Genomic DNA, 21333 nt, shown 5'->3' with positions numbered 1-21333 from the left:
ATAAGCAGGGAAGACAAACTACTACCTCAGAGGCCCAGGAGGTATCGTCTCAGCATGCTAATGATGTGGTTTTAATCCGCAAATGTTAACTGGTGCAAAGCCCAATAAACCCAAATTAGCCCTTATCCCGAAAGCCCCAAGATCTATTCAAACCAGAAGCAGAGGCAGGAATGTCTGTAGTTTAACAACTAATTATTAGATTAATACTGATACCCACAACTACCCTGTGCAATTCACTTATTCTATCAATAGAGGGACCTGGCTGTGATGTGTAAAGATGTGTTCCAAGACCTGTAGGTAGTAAACGCAGAAGTGTTACACTCAATCCCAGTTGTCCCAAGCCCTGCACCCGTATGGTCTATACCGCCCACTACCACGTGGTTGACAGTGGTCAATATGTTGTTAACTTTCTTTTCAGATATGTAGGATTATTTAGTGTGTTTTGGAGTGCAGCGCCACTGCACGGGATCAATGTACAGCGTGTTTTTGGAGTGCAGCGCTACTGCATGGGATCAATGTATTGCTATAATGCGGTACAGCAAGCCATGTGTTGCCAGTGTAACATGTGGACATGCAAATGAAGACAGGTTACACATTGTAAAAGCACATCATTTTTAATGGTGTAACATATGGACATGTAAATGAAGACAGGCTACACAGGTCAAAAACAAACCATTTTCTCATTTAAAAAGCACACCATTTTTTTTTCTTTTCTCACCTGAAATGCCTCTATTGCAGGAGACACATTAGATAATTAATAACTAATATAATTAACAAGTACTAACACAATTTTAACGTGTTCTCCATGTGCAAAATGTGGCAGGCCGAGGCTCACTTTAAACGTGCATTCAGATTTTTTTCTCTCTTTCTCTGTGCTTTTCACGTCCTTGCTCAGGAAACAAAAACTCGAATAAGCAGGAAATCAAGGACCCACCTTGTTAATGTGCATATTTACGTAACTTTGGGTCTCACCCAAAGTTACTAGGGGAATCCAGACGTGGACCCCTTGCTCACTACTCTTAGAGAGGCACAGCTCCTCCCTACTGATGAGGTCCAACCAGACCGAAACACGTGTCTGGGGTTGCTGTTGGTACTCTTGTTCAGAGGAGAATTGCCTAGCATTTCGGTGCTGGACTGCCCCAGGGCAGGACAAAGATGATATGTTTGGGATATTTTTTCTCTGTGAAAGATAGTGAGCTAAAGACTCTGGGTAAGTCTCTTGTAACCAGGACTAATGTCTGGCAGAGGGACTCCCAGGACCCCCCTTCTTAATTTGCTTAAAGATTCCAGGCCAAGAAGGCCATACCTGCAAGGTCAGTCATTCAATCTCTGCCTCTTTCCGGGAGTTAGCAACCGCCCTCTGGCCCGCTTCGGCTGGATCCGGCTGCCTTCCTCTTGTCTACAGGCGGCTTTGATGGAAACCCAATGCACAGTACATCACGCTTCTGTAGGCAACCTTTTGTGTGTTGACTGTGTCACTGCAGCCTTCAGACTGCAAACAAAAAAGATCTGGACAACATAAAATGTATTTCGAGGGGGCTGTGGGCGCCTACCTTAGTGCAAAATGTTGATGACTGATTAGTTGCATCTCCAACATATGAAATATGCAAGCAGGACACCTCAGTGTTATTAACAACCCTGAAAAAAGAGGGGAATAAGGCATTTGGCAAAGGTTGCAGCTATGTAAAGGGAAAGTACATTATTATAGCTTTAAGCGAGGGCCTTAACGATGTATGAGGGACCATAACGCCCGGTACAGGCGGAGCTGAAGGTCTATAAAGCTATTAGAACACCTTCTGCATTTAATTAAAGTATAATAAATGATAAATGTTTAAGTACACAAAATGCAAAATGATACATAAATGCTGCAGACATTAAGCATTTATTTTGAAAAGGGTTATAGGTTGCAAAGGGTAGTTTCCTAAAGAAACATTTCTATTTCACGTCATCTATAAAATCAAAACTCTCTAATACTGTTTTTTTACCCAGATCTACTATGTAGCTGTAGCTTTTATTACTAACTGTGAGGTACTTGCATTTCTCCCGTGCCTTCGTAGTAGCATAGCGTGTCTTTTCCCATAATGTGGCTGTTTCAGTGCACTGCAGCCCAACATGTCTTTTCCCATAACGTGATGGGGGATGACGTACTGCCAGTGCGCACACGTTACTGGGGGATAGTCAAAACGAAAGGAAGTTTGCTTCCTTGATAGGGCTGGGCCACGTCAGGCATGATTCGAAGGCAACACAGCACACCGAACTTGAACTGTTTCAGTTCTGTGTGCCGTGTTGAAAACTGTATGCTTCAAGTCAATCTGTTTGGGAGGTGGTCGCAACGCAATTAATGAAATTACGTGCTACAACTGTGCCGCCGTCTTGTGGTTAAGCTTTGCTTACCTTTTCCGGACTTTATTCAATCTGCGGGCTATACCAGTTCGTATAACCCGCAGATTGACCAATCACGTTACTCCAAACACCACACTAGGGTGTTCTAATGGGGTCACAACATATGAAGGAGAGAAAAGCAGAAAGTAATCAAGAGTTGCAGCCATAATGAAATTGCAGAATCAGCCAAATGAGGTATCCCTGGGTTTTGTTGTTAATGGATAATTGGTTTGGGAAATATAGTAACGCCACTATGAGAAATGGCTCAACTAAATACACCCAACTCCTCCAATAGAAGCTGAAAAGCCTTAGCACATTCCCCATCCTTTGGACTAACAGATCTTTTTAAACACCATGACAAAGAAGGTTATGCACAGAATGCAGACACAGAGCACAGCAATAAATACTGTACCATTGCATACATAGGACAGCACTTGACCCAGTAGCTTATGGGTTACCAGGTTAGGGGACTCTTCCAAGCCTCTGGATGCCTTGTACTCAGAGACTGTCACATACCTGCAAAGATACTGACTGACCCACGACTCGAGGGTTTGGCCCACAATAAAACGCCAAACCCTTGAGGCAGCAAACTATCTAATGTATTTCTGTGTCATGGCCCAAAGGTTTTTCTTTTCTTATTCGTTGGAACTTCACACATTTTCTCTACACTGCATAATTACAAGCTGCAGGTTGGATTCGCTTAAATTTCCAAATTTAGTTACAGAAAACCAGTATTTAGCATTCAACCCTCCTGCTCTCCAAAACCCCTCGGTTCTGATCTTTCAACCCCATCCCAAGCGAGGAGTTAATCAAATTGCTATCCGACAGCCGACCCACCCGCCCCCCCCGGCTAGGAACAAGAACTGGCAAGGTCCTTCCTTAATGACTCAATTACCTCTGGCAATTTACCAGAACCCTTCAAAATCGTGCATGTCAACCCCCTCCTAAAGAAATCCGCCCTCGACCTCTCCAACCAATCAACTAGAGGAACATCTCAAACACCCAATTTCTGGCAAAACTCAACCGCACAGCCGACTCCCAGCTCAACGTTTTCACCGAAGCCAACAACCTCCTAGACCCCATGTAATCAGGATCCCGTCCTCGTCACGGAACAGAAACCACACTGATCTCTAAATGGGATGACCTCAAAGTCACTGCAGACTCAGAAGGATACGCAGCACTTGTTCTTCCTGATCTCTCAGCAGCGTTTGAAACTGTTAACCACACGATTATCCTTGACAGATTACACTCCCTAGGAATCTGAGATTCGGTGCTCACATGGATCGCTTCTTTCCTCCCAAACAGACAGCAAACCACCCATCTCCCCCCTTTCCTCTCCACTACACGCCCAGTAAGCACTGGAGTACCCCAAGGCACCGGCCTCTCACATTTCCCTTCAACGTTTACATGGCACCTCTGCCTGGCTCACCCGCTCCCACAACCTCAACTGTTATAACTATGCCGATAACGCAGAATACATCCTGAGGATTCCCAAATAGACCTCCAATCCTCACCCCGACTTTGCAGCTTGTCTTACAGACATTGATCTCGATGATGAGTAACCATCTTCTCCTGAACCCAGCGAAAACGGAGATCATTGTGTGTGGCAAGACAGCTCTACTCCCACAACCGTCTCCTTGGCCACCCTCCCTCAGGCCAGCTCCCTCTCAACCTTGGCCACTGTCAAAAACCTTGGCTGCACAATGGACTCCGACTCACCACATTAACAACCTATCTAAAACCTGCCACTTCCACCTTAGGCTTCTGAAACGCATCTTCCCTTACCTCACTTACCCCAATAGACTAGCAGAAATGATGTCCATTGTCCTGTCCAGACTTCACTATGCAAACTACCTTAACCAGGGTGCTCCGGCCTACCAACTATACAAACTCCAAAGAGTCCAAAACTCGGCTGGCAGACTACTCCTTGCTCTACGACAAAGTGATCACCTCTCACCTGCTCTCCACACCCTACACTGGCTCCTGATCGGGGCAAAGGACCACCTTCAAAATCCTGTTAATCACTCACCCAGCAGTGCACAAAACAGGCCCCCAAATACCTATAAGAAAAGATTAAGCCTTACTACCCAACCCGCACTTTAAGGTCAAGCACTGCCCTACTCTTAATGGTGCCCACCTCAATTCAGCCAGGATCAGAAGATCTGCCTACTAAACCCTGACACCCACATTGTAGAACTCAGTGCCTACCCTCATTCGTCATGCCATGACTACATGGCTTTCCAGACAGCACCCAAAACCTGGCGCTTCCCCTGAATTGGTGCGAAGACCGATTTGACCTTCGATCAATGTCCAAGGGCTTAGAATGCATCATTAGGCGCAGGTAAGAATAACCGGGAGACACAGAACCTAGTTTGCAAGTAAAAAATTAAATATAATGCTATGAACCTGTTGGCCCCTACAAGGGCGGCTCCAACATTAGCAGGTCCAAGATGTGTCTGCAGGTGTCCGCAGGCGAAGCAAAGGAAGCCAACAGACACCAACAAAACTGTAAGTGTGGCATGGGTGGGGTGTAGAGCAATTACTCTACTCCAGAAAGCCCTCGCCACTCTACCTTACAGCTCCATAATGTCGACTGCCATAGTCTCACAACATGCACACTTAGAGAGATTAATGACCACCAGCCCAAAATCCACTCTTGGCTAGACTGTAAATGTTGCATTGCATCACTAACTAACATACTAGCCAACGGTAACTAGTCCTACACCTATAGAGAACAGTCAAGATTAGCCTGCATCACCTTTAGGCAGGTGTAATAATGTTAGCATGTGCCACACTTAGATGGAATTCTTAGCCTTAGCTTACGTCACACCTAGACATGATTTTGAATGTTAGTATGTGCCACACTTAGATTGGATTCTTAGCCTTAGCTTCCGTCACATCTAGATAGAAATGTGAATATTAGCATGTGCCACACTTAGATTGGATTCTTAGCTTGCGTCACATATATATATATATATATATATATATATATAGAAATGTCAATGTTAGAACACATAAATGAAACTGTGAATGATGACAAGTGCAACACTAGAATGAAATTGTGATCACTAGCCTGCCTCACATCTAGACAGAATATTGAAAATGATCACGCGCCACACTCCGATGTAATAGTGAATGATAGCAGGCATCACACCTAGACATAATGCAAGCAAGCCATGCCAACTAACCAATCCACTAACAATTTCATCCCTCTGCATACACCTCTCAAACTCTAACCAAACACAACAACAAGCCTATAACGCAGCAAACCGTACAAACTTCACTACACTGCAACAACAAAACAAACCACACATAGGCTTGCACAACAGCACACAACGACTATCGACCGTATAACACCCCAAGCCCAGCCAACTGACCCACCAGGCTGAGGCTGCCAACAGCACATCACTGCTATCTTGCACTTTTCCAGCTCATTCCCACTAACTCAATCCCCCTCTCCCTCTTTCAGAGCCACCAGAGCGCCAGGGGACCACTCCGGTGGTGATAGGGCGCGGTACAAATATCCTTTAACATTAACATGAGGCCTAGTTGCTGACGTCTGGATTGTGCCTACCCTAAACCTATCTGGAAATTAATGTCAGAGAATACAAGCCTGTGTCCTAGTAGCACTTGCGCTATGAATGTGCTTGAGCTTTTGTCTTCCACCGTATGTGCACTATGCTCTCAGATCAGGTGATGTCTAACTACTTGTCTGGAAATGAATTAAAAGAACGGGGCATGATCTTGCCTACACCAAGTATGCACTGTGCTCTCTGATCAGTTGATGCTTGCCTTTATTGGCCTGGAATTAAAGACCAGAACTCCACCACCCAGGCCCAATAGCACTCATGCTCTGAAGTTATGACTGGGCCTGCCCTATGCTTCTACTGGGTACGCACCAAGTTCTCTGAGAGGGGTGTGGTCTCTAGCACATTCCGCTCTCGCAAGGGTCTATGATACAGTATAACTCAAACCATAAACTAGTACGGGAACACCCAACCACTGGCTGAAAACAAATACCCGGGACTCGGAAAAATTGGCCCGTTAGCACTTATGTACAAAATAGGTAGAGCACTACAATATGCAGATCACTGCACTGATCAAGTATAGAAATGAGCATCTCCTGCTGCCCGTTTGTGGTCCTTATAAGACGGTGCTCTTCTGTCTAAGTGAGGTTTATAGTAGGTTTGGGGTAAGAACCGGAAACAACCAGGCACTAGGTCAGAGATGTTGCCAATATGTGTATGTTCAATTGAACTCTTAAGCAATAAATGAGGAGTCTTGTCACTTCTTAAATTTACAGTGATTTAATTAAACACATAAGTCAACATATGTTTTGGACACAACATGGGTCTATTGCAAGGAGTTTACTGAGACCAAAGAAAGTTGTACGTTCATAATGAGCTCTGGCGTAAAGGCTCCGTTGATTAACAACCTAATGGCCAGCGAGGCTACGCCAAAGCTCATTATCAATATACAACTTTCTTTGGTCTGAACACACGCCTTGAAAAAGACCCTTGTCGGGTCGAAACATGTGTCGGCTTATGTGTTTAATTAAATCCCCCTAAATCTACGAAGTGATAAGACTCCTCGTGTATTGCTTAAGAGTTCAATTGAACATACGGATATTAGCAATATCTCTGACCCAGCGCCTGATTCATTTGGTTCTTACCCCAAACCTAGCATTAGCGCATATGCTCTACCATGAGAAATGGACCGGCGTCTCATTGTCAAGGTAGTACGCTCTTAAGTCAAGGGAGGAACCTGGCAAGACAAGCTGTTGCAAGTGAAAAAGATGTGCCATCGCCTGTTATCAATACTCAAACCTTACACTAGATCTAGAACACACATAGTTCTGGTAAACGTAATAATGTCAGACCTGCACTACACCAACACAACACCACGGCCAAACAAGACTGAGAATGTTTCTGGGGGAGCTAAAGCACTGAACCTCTAAAATAGGAAGAAATAGTTACCTCTGCAGGGACTGGAAGGTAAGCAGGACCAGGGGACCTACTCCAATTGCACAGATACTCAAAACACACACCAATATGCTGACTGACTCCTCTGAACCAACAAACAATAGCACGCAGCTTTACCCCTGGACTAATTAGGCCGAGCTGCACACATAAATATACACACATTAAACACCCCAACAATTCCATAGCGCGCAGCTATCCACCACGAAATAAATTCGGCCTAGTTGCATACATTATCTCATATACAAGCACCTCTGCCAGAATGCAGCTACCCCATGTCAATCGGCCTTGCTGCACACATACGACTGACCTCAGACGACCTCCACACCTCCTAGCATTAGAATGCAGCTACCCACCACGAAAATTGGGCCAGGCTCCACACATTCAGAATTCAGAGTGCACCCAAGCACTATTTACTACCCTACTCTTTCCACTGACTTGGACTATGGTCCCGAGGGCGTTCAACCCACAGCGCTTTGTGATCATACTGATGGTAAAAAAAGTAGCTTTACAAATTCCCAATAACACACCATTCTGTTACTTGTATATTTCCAATCTAAACGGGGAATATAATGCTGCAAACATTCTTTTTTGCTGAACGTGTGTTTATAAGGATGTATACATTTGTTTGATTGGTTTATGAAGTATTTTAACACCCAGAGCTGAGAAGCTATGTGATCAGTCAAAAGATTAAACTGCAGACTCGGTTCAAATGCCAGCTTCTCCACTTAGTATGCGATCTTGGAAAAATAATGTTCTGTTACTCAACCCTATCTGCCACAATTGTTAGCACATAAGAAATGAAACAGGCGATTTAAGTGTTATTGAGTTAACACTGTCAACTAAAGAGCAGGCACCTCTTTTGGAGCAAATACACTTATCATCAAAACTATTACAAAAGGTAAATCAAAGTGAACTGCGTTGGTTCCTGATTCTAACACAATTTGGTCTGAAACTGGTGACTCATAGCACAGTGTATCTTTCTGTTTTGAGGGTGTGGTTATGCAAATATGCATTGTTTTAGGGCGGGGCATGGAGTGAGAACAAAGCACAAGTGCCCTCGAACCCACTCTAAAAGTTGGCATCTACGTACCTGACCACTTCCTGTCAAAGGCTCCCGGACCGCCATACCTTTGCTGTCAAATTCTCACGCCTCCTACACCTGTCATACCATGATTCCATGTATGACAGTCACCTTCGACCCTCCTTGCTGTCAAAGGATCCCATAACGATCATAACACTCACATGGTTAACACCGGTAACAGGGTCTTATGTGACAGTACCTGGCCACTAACACATATTCTGCCACCCACTACTATTACGCCCCCCTCCCCCCCAAATTACTCCTATCTTCAATACATAGCAGCTGTGACATTGAGCCCCTCCCCCCACCCCCGTGATATCCACAGTACCGTCATACATTAATGGATGTCACACACCCCTTTTACAGCATGACTGTCACAGTCCACAGCCCATCCAGTGGTTACCAAAAGTCTCCCTAAACACCAACCCCTACGTCTTTCGCAACACACCGCTCAATGACTGCCACGGGTAACCCACATGGCACCGCCCCCTCACCGGTGATGGCCGTTCTCTCTCCTTCAATTCCCTATACTCCCCGCCGCAGTTTCAGCTTCTTCCAGTCCGGGGGGCCTCACTCTAACTCGCTGCGCTCCCCCTGGCAACCGTACACGGAGCCCGGAAGAGTATAGCCAATTACAGCTGGCTCTCTCCTGTCAGAATCAGGGTATCAACCAATACAAGCTCAGATTGCGAAGAGGGGGCGGTCACAACAATGTAGGCTGCAGCGCACGAAGTTACGTTCTACCGAATACCTTTAGAGTGTGAAGCCCACTGGGAGTTGTAGTGTTGGTACCAAAGAACCGTAAACATTAAAAAGTGAATCATTCAACACCTATATTAAGGACAGAAATATTCCACTTCGAGATGGCGTCCACGTCGTTGTGGCCATGTGGGATGGGTATTAGCGTACATTGACTACTGGTAGGCTACTAATAGACGCTGTCGCTTAAAACATTGCTTCCTAATTTTGAGAACCTGCACCCCTCTTATTCCGGAAAATACACTTATCGCTATGCCTGAGCGGTACCTCCATCTCTTTTGGACTTGGTCAATCTTTAAGTCAACGGAGATATATGAATTTGCTTCTTTGATATAGTGGTGAGGTAGTCTAAATTATTCTAAGATCAAGGACCTTAGACCACATGGAAGGAAACTGAGAACGAAAAGTCAATGTGAGCTATTCATATATCCACATAATTTATTATCAAATTCTTTATTTAATTAATACTTATTTTCTTTAAAATCAAACACATAGACTTATTACACTCCAGTGGCGAAATTAGAAGCCAGGGCCATGCAGAAGGCCTGGGAGGGGACAGGAGAGGTAGAGACTGCAGCAGGATTGGCCAGCTCCTTGCAGATTTTACAGAGTTCAGCTGAGTTGTTAGATGACGCAGAGACCAGGCTTGGATGTGGGCTCTCTTCTCATAGCTCTCAACCATTTGTGTCGGAAAGGCGGGTGAAATCACCCGATTTTGTTTTTGGCGGGTGAGACACCCATTGAAATGAATGGGCGAGCAGGAGGCTTGGCGGGTGAGACAGCCCTTTACAAGGCGGGTGACACCCGCCAAAAGCGTGTGAGTTGAGCGCTATGTCTTCTTGGTGCGGACAGAGAGCCGGTATTGCCTTTGGAGCAGGCAGCAGGCCAGTTTGTCAGAGGATGTGCAGGAAGCATGCCATTTCCTCACAGCCACCCTGCACATGCGTTTAAGGGTGACGAGGTCTGAGTCGTACCAAGAGTTGCACTTGGCTTTGGGCTTCAAGCGGATCCTCATGACAGGGGCTAGTACATCAAGAGTGTCAGATATAGAAGAGTAGAGCATGGAAAGAGCTGTGTCATGGTGTGAGTCAGCCAAATGGGGAGGGGGTGTGAGAAAGTGGCGGCGAAAGCCTCAACTGACACACGCTTCATGGGTCGGATAACCAAGAGTGTAGGAAGGTAGGTGGCAGTGCTAGAGTTGGCTTAGCCTGAGGGGTAGAGAGGGTGAGATGGGAGGAAAGGAGAAGGTGATCACTTCTGGAGAGAGGACTGGTGAGTGGGATAGCAAGGGGGTGGTCTGAAGAGATCAGAGCATCCAGAGTGTGCCCTGCAGAGTGAGTCAGGCCAGAGGGGAGAATAGAAAGTGTGAGTCGCAGAGGTCAAGAAAGAGTCCAGTGGAGGGATAGGAAGCATCCAGGTTGATGTTGAAGTCTCCAAGAAGGAGGAGTTGAGTGGTTGAGACCAGTAGGGAAGAGGAGCGGTCGGCCCATTCAGCGAGGAAGGCAGAGATCTGACCAGGTGGCCGATAGATGGTAGCCACAGTAAGGAAATGGCCAGGAGAGAGAGAGAGCCTGCAGATGAGGCATTCGAAAGAGGAGTAGGCCTGCGTAGGAATGACAGAGGCAGGAATCCACTCATGGAAGATCAGAGCTATACCCCCTCCAGAACGGTTGGATCGGGGAGCAGAGAGGATCTTGTAGTCATCATGGAGGAGAATGTTGAAATTTGTGACAGAGCTGGCTGTGAACCATGTCTCAGTGAGACAGAGGACATCGAGGTCAAGTTCCTCCAGGAGGCGGCAGATGCCAGGGAGTGTTTGACAGCAGAGTGAGACTTTACAGTGGCAATATGTAGAGGTTACCATCCTTGAAAGACTTCTGGGAGGGGTGCAAATCAGAGGTACGCCTTGCGCAGGTGAATAAGCAGCCTGGGGGGGGGCAGAAGAGGAAAGAGGAGAGGGCAAGGTAGCCAAGGAGGAGACAGCAGGTGGAGGTGAGGAAGCCGTGGAGGGGGGGCAGCAGGAGAAGAAAGGAAATTGATGAGGCGCGGGAAGCATCTATCAAAGAGGAGAAGGTTGGCTTGAGGGCCTTGGACCAAGACGGTGCCATTCAAGTAGACATTAATGATGACCTTAGAGGAGTGGAAGGAGGCCAGGAGGGCCTCCCACCGGGTGCCACCATTAATGGGAGAGGACGAGAAGGGAGAGAGCACAGAGACCATATGACGAATCCATAGGTCTGGCGAGGGAATGACAAAGAGGATGGCAGTGAAAGTTTGCCTGGAGGAGGAACTGGTATAGGTGTCAGCAATAGGGAGGCCTGGGTTGGAGATCAGGATGTCCTTTTTAAACTTCTTCCTACCAGATTTAGTGAGGAGAGCAGGATAGTCGATAGAGAAGCAGTTAGAAAAGATGGGAGAGACAGAGAGCCCCATAGAGTAGGTAGGGAGAGGAGAGAAGAGGAAGGGAGTGGGAAGGGGAGAACACTGGGGAAGGACACGGGGGATGGTGCAAGCAGACGAGACAGGCAGAGCAGACAAGACAAGTTGACAATTGGGCAGCACGACTGGTGCTTACATTTATATACTTACATAATGCAACTTAAAACAGGAGAAAACACACCTAAGTTTGAGAGTCCTAAATAGTGGGGTAAAAGGCCTAGGTTTCACAGTGCAATTTTAAATACTTTCACAATGCAGCTCTAAAGAGAGAAAAAACAAAAAAACATGGTGAACATCGGATCTCAGATGTGAGTAGAATGTGACTCCATATATCGGACGTGATATGTATTCCTGTCCAGGCACAACGAGGAACAGCAATCAGTGAAGGTTTGAGGAAGGGAACGAGGAGCAGCACAGCACACGATATGGAAGGGCTGAATTAAAGAAAGGAATTAATGCACCAGAGGAATGGGTAGGTGGCGAGGAGCATGGGGAAGAAGGGAAACAGCAACCACGGCTGCGAGCGCGGTTCAGTTCACAGGAGGTGGACTGAAGGGGCCGGGCATGGGATTAAACTGATGAAAGAAACAGCAGTCTAGTGAGAAATGGGCTGTAGAGCCAGGAGGTCGGGGAGTAATAATAAGGGAAAGGCTGGAAGGACAACAGAAAAGTAGGAAAGGGAAGAACGGCAAATTCATGAGATGCGCTAGGTAAAGTCGTCGATGAGGGCGCCAGCAAGAGGCAGGGGGAGAGCAAGAAAAGAGTTACCGGGATCTGGTATCTTGGAGAAGGATTCAGCTGCAACATGGAGATGGTGCGGGAGTAGAATCCACGAAGCACACCACGGGGAAGTAGCAACGCAGCGATCAGTGGTTAGTGCTGCATTTAAAGGCTGCAATTCCCCCTGCTGGTTGTGTGGAAGAAACTAGGCTGTATCTTGTCTTTTTTTGATTTGTGCATTCTCAGTGGCCATCTTGAGTGCAGTGATTGGTGACAGTATTGAATATAATGCAACCTCCATGAGTTCCAGAGTCTCCAGGAACAATGGTGATTCCTGACATGCAGGGACATTAAAACTGAGCGCTCACTTTTCCTTGTGTAAGCGAGGAATGAAATGGGAACTAAAAGATGGAGACAGCGCATACCTGGGGTTGCAGCATACAGGTGAAATGAAGAGCCCACATCATACTCGCAGGACGCATTGTCACACACCCCACCCCCAGATGGACACGGCACCGTAAGGAGTAGGGAATCAGCCTCCCGTCATCCCGGGGACAGCGGTGATGGGCTATGGTGGCAATGTTAGTCCTGGGATCAGGAAGGGGGTGGAGCTTCATTACTTCAACCCCATAGTAACAACGACCGTGATTGGTCGATATCCAGCATCTTCCCTATATATACGTACGAAACTATTACTAAATGGCATTCTGTCTCTGGAGACAAGTGTTACAGAGGAGGAAAGACACTATCCCCGGGCCTATTAGAAGTACTGTTCAGATTAACCCAGGAGGAAGAATCCATTCTTATGTCACCAAGAAGGAACAACTTGCCTGACTTTAAGGACTTGTTAAGTTAATCCTTTATAAGTTGTATCCTACCATCTGATGCCTGAATAAAGGATTTGTATTATTTTGCTGCATTCCGGTCTCCAGCGTTGTCTGTCACATATTTTGGTGGCAGCAATGGGATTGACGACAACACAAGATGGGGAACATTGTACAGACACCTCTTATGGGGACATAAAGAGAGCCATCATGGAATGCCTCGGGATGGACGATGAGGCCTATCGTATACAACTCTGTGATGTCAATCTGAAGCCAGGAGAAACCCCCAGCCAAAAACCAGGACTTAACAGAAAAGTGGTTAAAACCCACATCAACTACTGTAGTAGAGGTTGTGGAGAAGGTACAGCTTGAACAGTTTGTTGATGCCCTTCCAGGGCCAGTGCAGAGATGGGTGAGACAACACCATTGTCCCACACTGTCAGAAGTAATAAATATAGCGACGGCATTCCAGAAAGCTGATATCCAAGCACCACCACAACAGAGGCCCAGATGCCCACGGTTGGTCGGTGGCCTACGATGGACCCAAGGACACCCAGACTAGAGACACGTGTACTCCCTGGATCTCCACCCTCAAGACAACACCAATGTTACGACTGTGCATAATGGGGCCACATAGCCAGGTTCTGTCCATGACGACCGAAGCCGGGAGCCAATGGAGATGGGAACCTTACAGTCCCAAGAGTATCGAAGAAGACGGTATCCTTACATGCTGGAAGTAACAGTTGACGGAAGACCGACCCAGGCATTGCTGGATAGTGGGAGCCAACAAACCGCCATCACACCACATGTAAGTGGTAACAAATGTTGGGATGGGGTGGGAATACTGGTCAAATCTGTACATGGGGACCTTAAGACATATCCCTCCAGGCTTGTTAGTCTAGGGGTGATGGATCACACACTGGACGTCAGGGCCGCCATAATACCATCCTGCCAGCCCCCGTATTATTAGGCAACAACCTGCCTACGTTTAGGGCATGCCTCAATGAGAAAGAGTGGATGCAAACTGCCCCCTTCTCCCATGGATTGATACAATAGCCCATACGTGCTAATCGCTGAAGGACCCAGAGGGAAGTAAGGGAAGAAAAGAGGGGATGGGGAGCACAAGAGGCCATGGCTGCGACTCTCGAATGGCTACCTGAAGGGTCTGAGACGTCCTTCCAGGCCAAAAGCCAAACCGATCCCACCCTCCATAGAGTGAGAGAACAAGGACTTAATGGAAAACCCAAGATGGGGTCTACCGGACCATAGTTTAAGGAAAAGGGTGGCCTATACTATCTAGTCAGTCAGGAGAAGGATGAATTGTTGGTTCCAATCTGTTTCAGGGAATTGGTGGTACAACTCGCTCACGATGAACGAACAGGGGGTCATCTGGCCACTGAGAAGACTCTGGCGAGGGTGCTAAAGCGGTTATATTGGCCTGGCGTACACAGGGGAGTCAGTGACCATTGCCAAGCTTGTGCATATGCCAGAAAACCAGCCCTCTCATTCCTCGCAAGACCCCTCTCCATTGGAAGGCCTTTGATCAAGGAACCCTTTCAATGCATAGGCATGGATATTGTCGGACCTCTCTGTCCATCCAGCCGGGGTTATCAGTACTTATTGGTTGTAGTGTTTTATGCAACCCGTTACTCTGAGGCTTTAAGAGGGAACTCTGCCACACAGGTATGCAACCTCCTCATTCCTTTATTTGCCAGGGCTAGAATATCCAAGGAAATAGTTAGCGACCAGGGCAAGAACTTTATATCCAACATAATGGAGCATGTCTGCCAACGCCTAAACATAAAGCAACTGAGAACATCAGTGTACCATCCCCAGACGGACGGGATGGTAGAACGTTATAACAAAACTATAAAGCAGATGATAAAACAAGTATCAGCCCCCAGCGGTAAAAACTGGGACTGGGCCCTACCTTGGATTCTGATGGTTCTTAGGGATACCCCTCAGTCCTCAACAGGGTATTCCCCCTTCAAACTGCTGTTTGGTCAATGCCCTATAACCCTTTTGGACTTAACTAAAGAGGGCTGGGAGGAAGGGGACGACCAGCCTTTGGCAACATATGTAGAGGAACTACACGTCCATCTGGATACCTTTAGGGATCTGGCCCAAACAAACCTTGGTCGGACAAAGGAAAGGCAGAGGGCCTGCCCTGCAGAGCCCTCCACCATGACAGTGCCCCTGCAAGGCAATGCTGTCCCTGCCAACCTGTATTCAGCAGAGCCCCTACTGGGCTACTCTGGATATGTGTCCCGGATCCCCCACTGGGCAACTCTGGCTAGTGTGCTGTAATGGCCTGGGTACCCCCAGGCCATGATCTGTCCGTGTGCTCACGGTCTAACAGGCTGATCCCTGCACTGAAGTCTGTCAGCTGGGTGCCCCCAGCAACTTCATGCCTGGACCCAGTGCCTCCTGGGTCCTGACATAACATTCGATAGCGTGTATACTAATTAGCTGTATGGTGTTGCATAATAAATATATTACAATTGAGGAGCTTGACATAAACAAAGATGAAAAGAACTGCTGGGGGAAGAGGGAGAGAAAGGACGGATCGGAAAAACAGTGGGGATTTACTGCGGGGGATGTTTCATCACCCACACATTTGGGGGTGCGCATCTTTAAAAAATTGTTTTGCAGGTCACTTTAAAGGCACACCAGAAGCAGTTTGCGGTGCACGTGGACCGTAGACCGTAATTCTTGCCCTTTTCCCCAGTAGCCACTTTTTTGGTAACATGAGTGGCATAACACATTTTAACAGATGAACAGCACAAAAATAATACAGTAGGTTTGTTATGCATACAGAAGTCTGACCTGGTAGCATTCTCTTGAGGGCATCTGTAGCAAAAGACATGCAGGCCCCACAATTTTCTTGCATATTGACATCATCAGAAGTGACATCACAGATAATAAATAATAGTATAAAGTCTGGAGTGTCATTGTTGATACTAGAGCATCGTTAATAGTGACATTAAAAGAAGTTTCCAGGTGTAAGTTAAGAGACAACTAAATTTGGGTTGGTCACTTTTATTCTATGTCAAGACTGGAGGCTCGGATTATGCTTTACTCTTTCTTTTACATATCTAGCAGCATTTTGAACAATTCTAACAATAAAACAAACTTCAATAAAAAACATTTCTCAGAAATGTCAGTCTTTTGTAGTTTGTTATTGATTGGCTGAACCTTTGCCACGTGTCATTCCTGGCCAATCCTTCATTCTCAGTCCATAACCATGTCTTCTTTACTCTTTTTCTTTGCTGCTCGGGTAACAGTTAAGTCATATTTTCTTTCTTCGTGTACATTTGAGTGTGTGTGTGTGGAATGATATTTCAAGATCGATATTTTAAGATAAAATGATATCAGGGACCAGCGCTTGCAAATGTACACAGGCAGCTATGTTTCCGCAGAGGTTTGAGCATCGGCAGAACGTGATGAGCTGTCAGGGTGCAGTGCCTGCAGGCATACAGGAAAACCTAGGGGGCACTGACCCACACAAGTTACATCGAAACGCAGCGGGACAATCGGTTCCAGTGCTGCTTATAGCACGTCCGCTGGCTATATTCAGTCTAAAAGAGCTGAATAACGATCGTAGAGATAAGGAGCGGGAGACAGCGCCAAAATGACAATTTTACTCGATCAGAGACGATCGCCTCTCTGTGTCCAGCCAGGACGCAGTTAATGCAGCGTGACGAGGAGGTTCGTCAGCGAACTTGTACATATGAAAATGCACGTGCTCGTGCATGCGCAATGGGGTTTGTCATGTTCACGCGTGAATGGGCGAAAGTGAATAAAGGAATACGCATTTCTCCGAGTCTCTGTGTCCCTCATTTTGCTGCGTTCCCACACAGCAGCAGCAGTGACCCACATCAAAGGGGGGACAAAATATCTGACAACGAGGATGGGATGTTAATATATCTTCCCTCACAGAAATACCACAGGTGAGCATCACAATCCAGGCTGCAGAGTGACTGATTGCTGCCAAAATGTCAGAAAGTGAAGTGAGAGAAGGTCAGAGGGAAGCAGATGAAGCACCTGATGATGAAGGGCCCAGTGCAGCTGCATTTCGCTGACCAGGCCCTTTCGATATGGGTGATCAGCAAGCCCTGAGACCACTATGGGAGAGATGGCTGCAGAGATTTGAGAATTACATGGTGGCTTATGATGAAAGGGCTCCAGAGAAACCTGAGGCTATTCTCCAGGGTGGACCTCGAGAAGTGCCCCAGGTGAGACGCAGTACTATACCAGGGACGAAGTCCCAGAGGCCTTAGTAGGTTGTTCAACGTCTACCTCTCCTCCATCCAAAGACTTTTCCTTACCCAAATCTAATCAACCCTCCCTATCTGTTAAATCCCCTCAGAGCCGAAATCCTGTTGCGCTTAAATCCCATATCACGCAAGACCTTTTTTTCCTGTATCCTACCCGAACACTCCAAGTTTTTTTTCTTCCTGTCCCTCTCCTTCTTATTTTCCCACTTCCCGATCTGCTTTGACAACACACTACCGTTCCCACAATCCCCCTGTTCATATAACGATAATAATCCCGGTCATTCCCATTGGTTTCACAAACCCTGCCAAACTCACCTTTCTAAGTTTCCCAGAAACCCTAGTACGAAGGCTATGATTCCATAGGGAACCTTTTTCCCCATCCTGCCCTGTTGCCCTGTGGGATGTTTGGGGACACTGCCCCCCCTTTCCCACGAAAACGCTTTCTTGCACTGTAACAGATGGCGGACTAACACCAGAGCTGTTTGCCTAACAAGTCCCAATACACAGGTCCGGCAGAGTCAGGTAATTGACACTAACCATGTACACCTGACAGCCCTTTACCTTCCCTACACGGATAAAAGGCACGAAAGAACACTTCGAGCAAGGCCGAACGCACGAGAAGACAGCTACACCAAACTGGCAGTACAAAGGGAGAAGAAAAGCAGTGCGACCTGGTCGGACGACAAAGGGGGAATTGCCCTTGCCCTTTTCAACTCAGATATGCGAAGCCTCCAGAAGGGCAATCGTAAGACAGGGAGTACCAGCTGACATGCTAAGCCACAGAGGTCAATGGTACACGGGGGCCTCCCGCATTGATAACGCAGGCGGAGAGGCAAGCTGGCTACCGTGGTCCTATCCTTGACTCCAGAGAACAAACAAACCAACAGGTTCAGCACAGCTGGTGAGTCGGATGAAGCTGATATCAAACCAAACTTTGTTAAGCCCAGGGTTGAGAGTAGCAACATTTTGAACGCAAGAAGAAAGGACTTGTGTGTATGTTTGAACTATAAAGAATTCCCAGTTGAGGTCCAGGTGCAGAGGGGTCCTGCACCACGTTGGTACTCATTTGAAAGGCTATAACCGCGACCTGTTTTTGAAAATACAACAACCAGAAGGATCTAGGAAAGGGTGGCATGAGGCATCAGAGTGGTCCTACAAGGGTCACAGTAAATCCCTTGTACAATCGAAAGTCTCTTACCCATTGCCAGAGGAAAGCTAGAGGATGGGAACCCCGCTTTCCACTACAATTGTGAACTGTGATAAGTGGCAAATGTGAACCCAGTAGAGGGATGCCAAAAGAAAGCTAAAGAGAAAGATAAAACTGAGCAATACATGAACTGTGTAGTACAAAAGCTGTAGTTAATCAGATGATGGGAACCCCGTTCTTGCAAGAAAGGATCCGGGCCTGGCAGAGGGAGATCCCATGGGGTGAAGAGAAATCGCCCAAAGATTGCCAGAAAGGATCTGAGCCCAGCAGAAGGAGACTCCCAGGGGCGAATAGCAATTGCCCAAAGATTGCAAGAAGGGATCCAAGCCCAGCAGAGGAAGATCCCAGGGGCAAAGAGCAATCGCCCAAAGAACTTCTGTTTGCTTATTTGTTTGCTATTTTTACAAAATGAGGTGAAGAATGACACACCTCATAACAGTGTATCAACAAAAGTTTCACCTTGTTGTTCAAGGCTCCTAAAGATTACGAGAGATATTTGAGAGGCCGTAGTGAACCCAACGGAGGGAGGGTCGTTTTTTGTAAGGAGGATCCAAGCCCATAGGAGGGAGATCCTAGGGACAAAGAGCAATCGCCCAAGGTGCAAGAACGTCTAGAGAACGTTTGTTTGTTTGTTACTTCTAATCAGCAGACCTTCTAAGCAAGATTCTTTTGCAGGAAAGATACTTCGCCTCTGAAGGGGTTTTGATATCGTTGAACTGAACTGTGAACCTCGTGCTGTCGAGGCCCAGGAGTGTGCTGTGCTGGAGAGTCCCACCTTGTCCCGTGCTTCAAACTTGGGGAAGGGAGACCCAGCCATACCATCCTGACTTATCGTTTTGTAAACACTTCTTTCTTTTCTGGTGAACATTCTCCCACATTTATTTTTATAACTAGTAGTAAGGATTGGCAATCGTTTTTTTTAGTATAGGCCCTTTTTATTTGACAAAGACGCCACTAGGACTGCCTTATTATTATTTGATGGTCGTAGCTTGCTCCCATCTTAGATTTAGGTTTAGATTAGGTGTTTATCTCACCCATTATATGGTTCAATAAACACCTTTAAACTGTGATTGCTTGTGTCTGTCTTTACTGTTGCCACCATGAGTTCCTTACAGGAGGTAAAGACATACAAGGGACTCAAGGAGGCACTGAGTACTTATTTTGACATTTTGACCCCCGACGCAATGTGGACCACGAAAGACACACATTCTATACAACATGTCAAATGACGGGTGAGTACAGGCTCACTGTGATTTTTACAAATTCTAAAATGAAGAAGCTATTAGAATAAGAATTATCAGAGGGTGTCTATCGTCCACGTTCAGAAAAAAAACTACTCTGCGGACCTCTTCCTCTTGCCAACAGTCTGCAAATGCCACAGATGGAAGCTAGAGCAGATTCCCAGGCTACACAGATGTAGACAAGTAAAGGTCAAGTGAGAGAGCAAGCGTCCCACATCAGTCAAGGTGGAAGAGGCAATAACCTTGGTAATGCTATGCCAAAAAAGTATGGCACCACTGGAAGATGTTATAGGTGTGGTCTACCATTCCCCACGAGGAAGGCAAGCGATGCCCTGCATTTGGACACAAGTGCGCCAATAGTGGAAGAGAAAACCACATGGCGAGAGTATGTAAGGCACTGCCGAGCCTGACACAAGGAAGTAACAGCATTGGGATCAGACCAGAGTTTATTATGCGCACTCCAGGGCCCAGAAAGATGTAAATGCGAGAGGAGATGTGGTAAGTCACGTCCGACAAGTAATTGGGTGATCTCCATCACCCCCACCAGTGCAGGAAAGAAGCCAAACTGAGTATTCGTACATGATGAATGATGTGGTGACTGCCCCGGAATGAGACATTAGGCTGCCGCCGTCTCTTGGGCATTTTTCCGGCTCCTGGCTTGCTGGTAACAGTTGGGGATTCTAATCCCCGCCAGTCCAGGAAGTCAGGCGCTGGAAAAATTGTATTCAAATAACAAGGGGGGTCCTGGGAGACTCTCTGCCAGACATTAGTCCTGGTTACAAGAGCCTTACCCACAGTCTTTAGCTCACTATCTTTCACAGAGAAGAAATATCCCAAACATATCAGTCTTTGTCCTGCCCTGGGACAGTCAAGCACCGAAATGCTAGGCAATTCTCCTCTGAACAAGAGTACCAACAGCAACCCCAGACACGTGTTTCGGTCTGGTTGAACCTCATCAGTAGGGTGTAGCTGTGCCTCTCTAAGAATAGTGAGCAAGGGGTCCACGTCTGGATTCCCCTAGTAACTTAGTGTGAGACCCAAAGTTACTTGAAATATGCAAATAACAAGGGGGTTCCTGGGAGACTCTCTGCCAGACATTAGTCCTGGTTACAAGAGCCTTACCCAGAGTCTTTAGCTCACTATCTTACACAGAGAAGAAATATCCCAAACATATCAGTCTTTGTCCTGCCCTGGGACAGTCCAGCACCAAAATGCTAGGCAATTGAGCTAAAGACTCTGGGTAAGTCTTTCATAACCAGGGCTAATGGAAGGCATAGGGACTCCCAGGACCCCCCTTGTAAATTTGGAAAAATGTTATTCCCCATTTCCATTTGAGTCCGATAGGACTCAATAGGAATAGGGAACACGAAGGCACAAGCACCATAAATAACGGTGCTGGTGCCTCCGTGAAAGTTTGCGAT

The 21333-nt window shown here is 46.7% G+C and overlaps 1 protein-coding gene across 4 annotated transcripts in view; it reads right to left on the bottom strand.

Annotated features, from left to right (window-relative positions):
* Positions 1 to 9075, bottom strand: part of WDTC1 (WD and tetratricopeptide repeats 1) — a 1302054-nt gene extending 1292979 nt beyond the window's left edge. The window contains exon 1 of one of the 4 annotated variants that reach the window (XM_069622886.1): positions 8940 to 9075. The gene's annotated coding sequence lies outside the window, so the exon portion shown is untranslated. Of the gene's footprint in view, positions 1 to 8454; positions 8733 to 8939 lie in introns of those variants that run through there. The other 3 variants (XM_069622890.1, XM_069622889.1, XM_069622887.1) reach the window with 3 other exon arrangements.
* Between the last annotated feature and the right edge of the window lie 12258 nt (positions 9076 to 21333).

Source organism: Ambystoma mexicanum, chromosome 11 (assembly GCF_040938575.1).
Source record: "Ambystoma mexicanum isolate Mex_15411 chromosome 11, UKY_AmexF1_1, whole genome shotgun sequence".
NCBI classification, from domain to species: domain Eukaryota; kingdom Metazoa; phylum Chordata; class Amphibia; order Caudata; family Ambystomatidae; genus Ambystoma; species Ambystoma mexicanum.
The sequence above is the reverse complement of the archived record's forward strand: the minus strand, read 5'-3'. Positions and strand labels throughout refer to the sequence as shown.